Source organism: Erpetoichthys calabaricus, chromosome 2, assembly GCF_900747795.2.
Source record: "Erpetoichthys calabaricus chromosome 2, fErpCal1.3, whole genome shotgun sequence".
NCBI lineage: Eukaryota > Metazoa > Chordata > Cladistia > Polypteriformes > Polypteridae > Erpetoichthys > Erpetoichthys calabaricus.
The window spans coordinates 269,635,011-269,647,182 of record NC_041395.2 but is presented as its reverse complement, the minus strand read 5'-3'; the positions used below and the strand labels follow the sequence as shown (position 1 = coordinate 269,647,182).

General features: G+C 38.7%; 1 protein-coding gene across 1 annotated transcript in view; it reads right to left on the bottom strand.

Annotated features, from left to right (window-relative positions):
• LOC114647044 (paladin-like) overlaps positions 1–8,807 on the bottom strand; it is a 256,380-nt gene extending 247,573 nt beyond the window's left edge. Inside the window, exon 1 of the mRNA XM_028795527.2 lies at positions 8,682–8,807. The gene's annotated coding sequence lies outside the window, so the exon portion shown is untranslated. The remainder of the gene's footprint in view (positions 1–8,681) is intronic.
• Between the last annotated feature and the right edge of the window lie 3,365 nt (positions 8,808–12,172).

The following is a 12,172-nucleotide window of genomic DNA, read 5'->3' as shown; positions in this document are numbered from 1 at the left end:
TTATCCAAGTTTATTCCCTACCTTCCCCAGGCCTGATGAGATATGATCAAGCACCCACAAGTATTAATGGATTGAGTACGTTTGAGAGTATTTATGTATATATGTAAAATAAAATTTAAATAATTCAATGTAAAATAAGCATATAATAGGTCTTGGAAGGCAATAGTCTGCCGTGTGTCTCTTTTCAAAATAAGATTAAGGTTTGAGAATTAGTTTACGTAAAGAAGATGCAATGAATTCTGTCTTAAGTTCATAAATCAGCACATGATGTCAATTACATATTTATAAATCAGCCTTTAACACTGTCACCTATAAGTATTAGAAACTCCTGCTTATAGAAGAACTGGGTTTGGTCATAAACTGCACAATTGCACATTGATTTATTGGCTTAATTAATTTAATGCAACTGATAGCACTGAACACAAAGCAGCAATCAATCCTTGAGGGGACACCAGTCCCTCACTATGCACACTTAGTCACAAAAACATCCCCATAGTTACTCACGATGGCTTACTTTTGCAGTTGACAAATAACCTAACCTGCATGTTTTTAGAATTAAAGAGGAAAACTTAAGGACCTGCAGAAAAAAACTAATTTCAATGATTATATGTATTACTATTCCACAATGATAATTTAAATAAAACTACTACAGAAAAAAACAAGAATATTTTTGTACTAATTGTACCATTTCACCACTTAAATTAAATGGATTTCTTGTTGTACACTTTTAATTAATACAACTTATGATTCTTACAGTAGCATGTTAAGTGACTTGCTTGAGGCCCATTTATGCCATTTATTATCAACATCTAGAACTGAATCCAGTTTGATGGCCTGGTTTCGGGTGTTTTCCATTAGAATCGAGAAAAACAAAGAAAGCTGTACTTGTGCACTGACAAAATCAAATGCAACAGACAGATAATTATTCATCTACCCTCATGCAAGATGTGGGATAAATTACTACTGTGTTAATTGTAATTTCCACTGCTTTTTCTACTCTTGCTTCAGTTCTTATTTTTCTCTACACTCTTTCACACTGTGTATAATGCCTGTTTTTTTCTGTCTTCAATAATACTTATACACTTTCCCTTTACCGATAAATGCTTCCAAGTCACATTTATTTTCATTATCTGCATAAACTACAATAAGTGTTTGCACTTTGTCTGCGGACTAGTGCAAGTATGACTCCAAGTCACAAAAAAAAAAAATCATGCATTACACAAAACAAACTTCCACCAAAATACATTTATAAACTAATAGGTTAGTGTTTAAAAACTGTAGAACATCAATGCTGACTCTACAGTTTTGTCATCAGAATGGCTACAGCATGAAAAAAATAAGTGAGAATGTCATCACCATTAGCTTGCTTAAAGTGTCCTAACAATTATGGGCTTGATTTATGGAAAAGGAATGAAGCAGGCTAAAAAACTACAAGAGTGTTTCCAAGCTCAGTAGCAGGCGCAGAAAAACAGTAGCAGAAATTAAACTAAAAGAAAAGTGGAATTATTAGGCTACAGTAGGACATGAATCTACAATATTCTGCTCTTCCAAGCAACTGGTCTCAATTACCCTGGTTAGAGCAATTTTTCTAGGGAATAAGGAGGAACTGGGATATGAACTTACAGTAACAGTTTAAAGGTCCTGTTCAAATCAAACAGCTGCTGACACTGAACCTGACCCATTATTGTTAAAAAATAAATATTAAAAATTTTTATTACTGTCTATACTTGTACACATAGGTTTTCTGAAGGAAAATAGTGAGCTTGTGTGTACCTATAGCCTGCTTCTTTATTTAACTCCAAAGGTGTATAAAGGTCAAGAAAATTCAATGTGTGAATGCCATTTTACTCACTTAGGATACTTCAACTAAAAATAGGATTAAAAAATTATGTACTTACTGAGTTGGACAAAAGTTCACTAAATCTTCAGATACAATAAAATTATTGATATTATTATATACTCTAGAGTCACTACATCACTACAGATGCATCAGGACAGATTAGGATTTGCCCAGATTTCAAGTTTATTAAATTTAATAGAAACAAATAGTATGTTTTAGATTAAAAAAAGAAATACTGTATATCCATCCACCCATTTTCCAACCCGCTGAATCTGAACTCAGGGTCACGGGGGTCTGCTGGAGCCAATCCCAGCCAACACAGGGCACAAGACAAGAACCAATCCCGGGCAGGGTGCCAACCCACTGCAGAATACTGTATATCGATTATAAAAAAAAAAATCCTGGGAGAGAATGACTAGGGAGACGAGACGTGATCTTCACGTGAAGATCACGGAAGACACTTAAAAGATCCGCGAGACAAAAGAGATTGGCCATGGAGCATCTCGTGTGGACCTTAAACATGAGACTTTGTGCCAAGAGATTGACACAGGACCATCTCGCAGGGACGTAGAACATGAGATTCTTGCAAGATATGCCCTACTTACAACTAATATCAAATAAGACCACGGGCAGCAAAATGCTCAGTCGTGTCAAGGCTGAGCACACACAGATCCAGGGCTCTCAGTTAATATAAAGCGTATAAGGACAATACGTTATAGATGAAATGTCGACGACTAAGCGAAGAAGAAAGAGCAGCTTGGAGAAAAGAAACTCAAAAGCATTGGAGAGAAAAAAATGCAAAAAAGAAAAAGAATAATCTAGGTGCAAATTCAAAATATAAGGAAAGTAATAATCAGTCCAGAACAAGTTGAATTGAAAAAAAAGCACGTCCAATCAGGCTCAGAATTAAAAGACAAAGTATAACTTCATAAAGACGTTCAAAAACGTTGGTGCTATACACATGCAGAGCAGGTTAGAGATTATGAAAGCAGTGGAATTCAAAATGTTCAAAAAAAACGATGGCACGATACACATGCAGAGAAAGGTAAAGAATATGAACGCAGGAAAATTCGAAAGTATTGTAGCATCCCTTCCAGGTTGAAGCCTTTTTTTTTTTTTGGAGTGACTGTTAGGTTCGATTGAGGGAGAGTGGAGTACAGCACGGAAGACTGACAGCGGGGTATTGATTGATGCGGTAAGGGGGGGTGGGGGATAACGAAAAGGTGAATAGAGATCGAATATATGGACATAAGTGATATGTCTGAAGTATGTAAATATTGTAAGGCTTTGAAGTTTAAGTCAGAGAATTTCAAAAACGGGGTTTACCTCACATGCATTTATTTGTTACTTTGCAAAAAAAATTATTAACTGCTGATGATGTAGATCATTTTGTCTGTGCTGAAATTCCAAACTGAGAAACCTATCCTGAATTATGGTACAAAGTCATTAAACACATGTCTCACGGACCTCATTTAAAAGATTCAGCATGTTGGGACTCGAAAGATTCCAAATATTATTTTTAAAGAAGTTCTGAAATAAAAGTGAAACTAATGAAATAGCAACAATTTAAAGAAAAAAAAAAATCTTAAAATTGTGCATCTGGAAAACCAAGCACGGGGGGTTGGCGAGCGAAGCCTCCTAGTTGTATACAAATTCAAGAAAATCAAATTGAAGCCGTGAAGGTTGCCTTGTGATAAGGGCATAGAAGTAGTCCCACTTTTGTGAGGTCACATTTGGAATATTATTGCAGGTTTTCGTTTCATTAATGCATGAAGGACAAATCAGTGTAAAAAAAATCCCAGAGAAGAGCTAATGAACTAGAACTACAAATGATGTCTTACCAAAAAAGATCAAAGGAGTTAAAAGTCACCAATTACTTTGACCTATATATCTTTGGTGGAGGTGTAAAGTCGCAGCACACTGAGAAAACAGACAATGGGGCTAGACGAGGGGTAGTGCTGGAGGTATACCGGTTCATACCGAAAACAGGAAACTGTTTAAGGGGGGACTTTTTTCACTGCTACACCGCTAAACACCCATGCAACAGAGTACATGCGTTAGTGGAGGTATTGAGCTGTGAAAATTGACAGAGAACATTCCAAAACTGAAGCTTTAGCAGATGATAAAGTTGAACATGATAACACAGAAGAACTTTTGCAGAAAAAAGGAGCCACGTCTGTTGTCTGGACATTTTGGTTTTAAAAGGTCAGATGTGCACCAAACAACTATTTACTGCAAATGCTGTTGAGCTAAAGTTGTCGCTGGAGGCGGTAACACGAGCAATTTGCTGCACCACCTTAGCCGCAAACATGCTTTGGAGTACCATGAATGTATGGAACTAAGATTGGCACCCTCCACATCCTCAGGTAAAACTGAAAAAGCTAGAGGACACTTGAGTCAGACGTCACTTGTAGACGCATTTGCTAGAGGACTGCCTACGACAAAAAAAGCAAGCCGTGGATCAAGATAACCAACGCCATTACAATCCATATAGCTAACGTGTCAGTGGCCAGAGATTGTTAACATTAACAGAAAGTGTAGTTGGTTTACAAAAAATATTTACTATTTATTCCTTTTCTAAGACATGTTCAGTGCAAAACAACTTTTGACAAGCACCTCTAGATATTTTACTAAGTCTAAATGCCTCTTTGCATGGTTGAAAAAATGTTGTCAAAATTTTAGTTTAAGTTGTTTGCAAAATTTGTTCAATAAAAAGGTTCTACATTTTGACTGCAACTGTAATGCAATGTGATTCCTTCTCTTCATTAGTGTCACCCCCTTGAAAATTATCACTTTATGGGGCCATGCAAACCTGTATTAATACGTGTGTGCACATTAAAATGTTTTTTTTGTACAATGTACAATTCTCATGACAGTGGAATAGGTTATTCTTAGCCAGTCTACTGCAGTAATTGCAGTTGAAAATGTGGTTAACATCCACTCATGCATGGGGAAAAAAATACCGTTGAATATCGTGAAACTGGTATAATTTTGAAAAATGCCATGATATAGAATTTTGGTCATACCGCCCAGCCCTAACGAGGGGAGAATATTCTGCACAAACAGCAATCAGACAATTATTCAAATCCAGCAGCATTATTGCAGCATTAAGAACTGTGCCATCATGGTGCTCTGTTTGTGAATCAGTGAATTATAAATATAAAGATCAAGTTATCATCAAGGCATGTACAAGTAACAGATATTCAAATGGAACCCATCGTCTATTCCAAAATCTATGCCTAAAAGTTAATACTATTACTCAGTTCACCAAAATAATGCTCCCAGAAAGGCATGCAGCAGTGTATTCAAATCTTGACCTCAATACAGAGGAAACTGTGGACAGTGGTGTCCTAACTTATGTGTGACTGAAAAGGTTTGAAAAAATCATGTCTGTAGAACACACCACTGAGGGGAATATTGAAAGAAAGGTACATGAAACCTTCAGAGGCTTGCCTGCTTCACCAAGAAAACACATTACGACAGACAGTCTGCAAACATTAAAATGTGTGCATTGAAGTTCCCAAAGTTAAAAAAAACTAATTTCACTAATTACATAAGCTTTTTAGTTCGTTCATTGTAAGTGTTAAAAATCACTAAAAAAGGAAGGAATGGATACAAATCAAATATATACACACACATATATACTCTAGATCATAATACACTCATGAATGTCATAACAGGTGAGCAAAGTTAACTCCAGGCAAGTCACTTAATCTGCATTAGTTCAATAGGTATAAACTGTGGAACAAATTATACAGTATTGGTACAGTACTGTAAGATAATGTTCACCACTAAATGGTTAATATAAACAATTACTGTGCCAATTGTATCTCCGTAAAAAAAAGATGTCCATTCATCCATCCAGTTTCTGAACATTATATCTCTAGTATAAGAGCAACTGGGGTCACAGCCAACTAATATGGCTCTATTACATAAGTACTGGGTAAACTGTAGCTTCCGTATTGATATTTCCATTCAGCCATTTACTCAACAGCATACTTACACAGTGGAACTTGAGCTGACTCAAGTGAGTAATTGTTTACCATGACAAAATATTTTGTCAGCTATATTATCCTGATAGATTTCCAGTAAACTTCCATTTTTTGAACTCATTTTCAACTTGACTGTAATGTCACATTCTGCTCCAGAAGGTTGATACTCACAATGAAATGTATCATATATAACAATAATTTTAAACTTTTAAATTTTAAAACTTTTTGAAAATGTTTCCCCATATGTATAGATTTTCTCTTTTCATGAATTCAGATCTACCTCTACGTGCACACAGTACGCTGGTGTGTGCATGTTTTACACTTAAAGGGTGACATTTATCATAGATGCTGCCAACAGTAACAAAGATTGTATCTCCTATACCACCTTGATAAAGATTTCCACTAAACCTCAATACTGTGTTGGAGAGGGTGACATTTTACTCATAAGGAATGATGTTCTCAACAAAAGTTGCTATATAACAAATATTGCATTCATATACAACACACCAAGCAAATTATTAAGGAGTAGGCATTTTTTTTTGCTCTCAAATCAGCCTCGGTTCTTTGTGGCATGGGTTCTACAAGATGTTGGAAACATTCCTTTGAAATTCAGGCCCATGCTGACATGACAGCATCACTTAGTTTCTGTAGATGTGTCAGTTGCACATTCATGCTGTGATTCTCCAGTTCTATCACATCCCAAAGGTACCCAATTGGATTTGGATTTGATGATTGATAAGAAATTGAAGAACAGTGAACTCAATGTCTTGTTCAAGAAAACAGTTTGAAATTGCTTTTGCTCTGTGATGTGGTGCATTATTATGCAGGAAGTAGCTATTAAAAGATGAGTAAACTGTGGCTATGAAGGGAAGCATATTGTCAGGAGTAACATTCAAATAGGCTATGATATTCATGCAATGATAGATTGGTACTAACGGGCCCAAACTAAGTGTGCCAAAAAAACATTCTCTCCGCATCATAATACCACCTCCACAAGTCTGGACTATTGGCACAGGTTGGGTACATAGATTTCAACTCTTGATACCAAGCTCTGACCCTGTCACCTGTGCGCCGCAGCAGAATTTGTGATTCATCAGACCAGGATACATTTTTGTAGTGTTCAACTATCCAGTTTTGGGAATCTGTGCCCACTGCTGCCTCAGCTTTCAGTTCTTGGCTGAAAGGAGTTGAGCCCAACGTGGCCTTCTGTTGTTGTAGTCTGTCTACCTAAAGGTTCAATGCATTCTGAGATACTTTTCTGCTCATTACTGGCATACAGAGTGGTTATCTAAGTTACCATAGCCTTTCTGTCAGCTGGAACCAGTCTGCCAGTTCTCCTCTGAGTTCTCTCCTTAATAAGGCACTTCTGTCCACAGAACTAACATTCACTGAATATATATATATATATATATTTTTCACACCATTCTGATTAAACTGTACGGACTGTTGGGCATGAAAATCCCAGGAGATCAACAGTTACCGAAATACTAAAACCAGACTGTCTTGCACCTTAGTCACGTTCGGAATCACTGAGCTCTCATTTTTCCTTATTCTCATCTTTGAAGAGAACATTAACTGAAGCTCCTTACCCTTATCTGCATGATTTCATGCATTGCACTGCAGCCACATGATTGGCTGATTAGATAACTGCATGCACAAGCAGATGTACAGGTCTTCCTGATAATTTGTTCAGTTCCAGTCACACATTAATTTTCTCATTTTCTAAACTCAAATTTTACACTATGGACACCCATCAACACATTTTATCCATAATGGGTGATGTTCACAATAAACAAAAATATAAACTATTTTGTATGCAGAATATCTTTTTGATATCAAAAATAGCCACCTATCAATTTTCATGTTGGCTGAAATAAAAGTTCTCTCTGCGAGTACTACGGGGAGCACATTCTACTCATAAGGGGTAATTATTATACCAATGAAAACAAATACTAATTTAACTGTACCACAACGCCAGCAGATTTAAATTCATTCATTAAGTTTCTTAAACATTTCTCCGTTAAAGGTACAAAGGGAGCAAGAGCCCTATCATTTTGTATATGGCGTGGCAGCAGACAAAATCAAAAGATGCTCGAGTCAACTCCCACAATAATCCAAATGCATGCTACCTATCAGTCAATGGCGGGAGGCTTGAAACCCAAGCAATGACAGAAAAGTAAGAAAGTACTGTATAGACTGCACCGCAAAAGCGAATTCAAGAGGTCAACAAACTCAAACTATCCTGCCACCTTTACCAGACTCAGGAAGATACACAGTAGTTTAAGGAATCGTCTCGCACTTCAGCTTCCAATTTCGAGTTACTCGAGGTAACTTTTCAAAGACCAGATGGCCGAGCGAAGGATGCTACTGAGGTCCACGTTTAACTCTCCCGTCGCCTCGGTGGTTGACCGCAGCAGACAGTCCTGCCCAGTAGGACTAAGCAGACTGCTGGGAAAGGGCCATCTCCGTTCTTTTTCAGATTGTAGCCGCTATTTAAGCGCACTGCTTTGCACAATTCCACTACAAGAACTTCTTGTAAACTCTTAAGTTAGACACACCAAAGAAAATGTGTATTACAGTGCAGCGTTCTGAGGAAAGTAACTACACGTCTGGGCTGATGCGCGATGAAAAGGTGAACAAAGCGTGAACTCCTCGAGAAGTAAGCGGCCAGGCGGTCACCGCTGAGCGACGAGAATTCTTTCAACTTTACTCGGCGTCGAAGCGCCACCTAAGCGTTCTCCTCTCTAGCGGATAAACAGCGCACGACGCACCACATTCCGGGCAAGGGCGGGGCGGTTAAGCATTGCTCTTGTCTCACGACGTTAAACCCATCGGTTCATATCGCTTACCTGCGTGGAGGTGCGGATTAAATACTAATCCTTTCCGTTAAAAATTCTTGCAAAAGTCCACCGACTGCCATCCCGTCTACACTGCCTAGAAGTCGCTCATGGGCGCATGCGCGCTGCCCGCCGGAGGAAAAAGATGTCTGGCATCGAGCGGACTAGACCGGTGTTTTTTTTTGCGCTGACTGTCATAAACGGTTTTTGTTTTCTTCCTGCATTTGTGGATTCTCATTTTTAAAAAAAAAAAAAATCCGGTCGATCAAATGCCCCATTAGGTTTGCCACATCTAACGCTCTTCCTTACCGTGCTTATTACATTACACGAGAGTGTGCAGTTTTCTGTCAGACATCGGATCGCTTATCTTATTTCCGTGATTTACTTTATCAACATAGCGGCGACACAGAGTGTATTATGACTAAATTTAACGTAATGTAGGAACCAGCTCTGGACTCGATGACATTCAAACACGAATTACACACACATTAGTACAGGAAACCCTGCTTTTGTGATTTGGGGAAGAAAGTGCAAACACGGCAGAGGGTCCTGGACAGAAGTCAGCACCGCTAACCAGTAGACAGCCTTCCTCCTGGGGTGAGACGCGAGATCTTAAATATCTCATTACACTGTTAAATAGATTGTGATCGCGTGCAAAGATCCTTTTCTTAAGTTAACAGGAGCATGTCAAAATGTCAGTACATATGCAGCTTAAGAGCCAAAGTCATTCTAAAAACCTGATTACAGATACATCATATTTACATTTAGATTTATTTGCTCAGCTGACGCTTTTATCCAAAGGGACGTACGAGAGGTCATAATCGAGTAACATCAGCCTCGGGACTGTTAGGGCGTAAGTGTCTCAGGACAACGGTACAAAATTGATTTCCACAAATGAAAAGCTCAAAACAAAATATAAACTAGTTACATTTCTCAGATTTACAAAACCGAATAGCTTTCACCTAGAAATTCACCAAGCATAGAGTCTTAAAGTGCTTCTTGAACACATTGAAGGAGTCAGAGTTTCAAATGGAGGTGGGCATCTCATTCCACCAGCTAGGAGCTACGGTACGCATGAAAAGAGTCTGGACTGAGATTTGATACCATGCCGAGGTGGCATCCCCGGACACTATACATCAGCAGAACTGCGTGGTCAAGCACCGGATCTAACAAGTGTCACCATTTATATAGATGCAGACCCACTGACTACTGTAGGCAAGCATCAAGGATTTGAACTTAATATGTGCCACTACAGGAAGCCAGTGTAGTGGTCTGAAGAGAGAAGTGACATGTACCTGCCTTGGCTAGTTGAATACCAGACGTGCTCCAGCATTTTGAATCATCAGCAGCAGCTTGGTGACATGGGTCCGACTTGACTGGTTGAACACCAGATGTACCACTGCATTTTGAATCACCTGCAGCGGCTTGGTGACACATGCCAGTGCTCCTGCCAGCAGAGAGCTGCAGTAGTCCACTCCTGACCAGATCAGAGTCTGGAGCAGGAGCAGGAGTTGTCCTGCATACCCTGTCAGATGTGGTACTGTGCAGAGCAAATCTGCAAGAACAAGAGACCATAACAACATGGTCCTTGAAGCAACATAATCTGTTAATCACAACCCAAGGCTGCGTACCAATTTGACAGGGGTTAGTGATAATTAAACCAAGCTGAATAGAGCTACTACTTTCTTCTAAGAAGGAGACATTTCTGGAAATGTTTGTTCCATTTTACTGGTTAGAAAAGCTGGAAACACTGGGTGTGCCGATGGTTTTTAGTTAGCACATCTCTTCGATTTATGTGTGGAAGGCCAAAACAACTGGGGTGATGGTCCCCATTTTGAAAAAGGCTGTATTAATTTACCAAAGGATCAAATTAATTAGTCTTCTTTAGAAAGCTTATGCCAGGATAAAAAAAAATAGTATTTCTAATCATGATGAACAATTTAGATTACAACCTTGCTGGGAAAACTGCGCCAGCTCTTTAAGGAACCAGGCCGATCCTGTCTGTATGTGCTTTGTGGCCATTTAACACACATTCACTTAAACAGCACCAAATCAGAGTCGTTATTTAACCTAACACACACATCTTTGTGGATTTGGGAAGAAAATTGAATTTGCCCATGTTATTCCATTTACATCTAAATATTATAGTGTTAACATGACATGGCATTCTTTTTATACTAATTTTTGCCCAGGATTTTGTTTGATAAATCATTACCGCAAAATATCTTAGTGAATGTCAGTATGATAATGATCATGGATTGTATTAGCTTCTTTACGTAATCTGGGATACTACATAATTTAATATTGTTTAACACTCCTCTTAATCCAATTCATAGTGACAGCAGGACCAAAGCCTATCTTGGAGCATTTGGTGCAAGGCTGGGACCCGCCTCAGACAGGTGCCACGCCATCATAATGTCCGCTTAAGAACATCCACCTAGGGCCAATTTAAGGTCCCCAATTAGCCCTAAAACACTTTTTAATAAGAATTTTCTTTTATTAGTTCCATCGTCAAACTGAATCATGGCACAGGTATCCCGAGATGGGAATTCTACTAGAAAAAGAAATCTATGACCGTGAACCCAGCTTTTTCTTGTGGAAGTGCTTCATGAATATAAGGTTTCAGGTCCACTGCTTCATGCCATTGAATCCCTGTACGTGCAGAATGAGAGCAGCGTAACTTTGTGTTGATTGCATTCCTAGTGAATATAGGACTTCACTGAGTGTGACTCTTATCTTCTATCCTATTTGTGCTTTTCATGGACAAGAGGACAAAGTGTAACCTGAGATGATCCAGTCTTGGAGTTTTGTTTCTGCTGGTTTTGGTAGTTTGGTTCTCTCAGCTCAATCACACTGTGATCCCAGGCACTCATTAAAAAATGGGTCGTAGTGAGAATCAGCACTTCCATATGTGTGTCAAATAGACCTCTTCCGGTTGATGTGGTTTGATCTCAGTGGCTTAGGGATTGGTCAAGTTCACTAGTGAGAACAGAGGTGATCATAAAATTGACCAATGAATTAATGCAGTGCTGACAGTATTCAGAACACCGCGTTGCACTTTGATGGTAATGTAGAAACCAAATTCTCAAAGCATTTGATTACCCAGTCCATATACATCCCCATTCTCATCTAGAGTTTGAATAATGACCTAAATAATTAGACTAAAAGTGTAAGAGGCCAAAACAAAGTCCTGAAGTAGAGTTTCTGGGCTCACTACCTGTGATAGGGTGAGGAGTATGGCAATATGGAGAGACCTTGGAGTGGACCTATTGCTCACCTAGATCAAGAAAAATAAGCAGAAAAGCTTTGAGCATATAGTAGGGATGCCACCAGGGTGAAGACATAGTAGAGGTAATCTACTGTAACTTCCAGCTGGAATACTAAAGCCCAGGAACGCTCCAGAAAGTCTTTGCGACTGTTGTTGAGAATAAAGTAGCCTGGTCTATTCGGTTTGCCATGTTGTTGCCACCACCACTAGGATCAGTGATGAAGACAGAACCTGT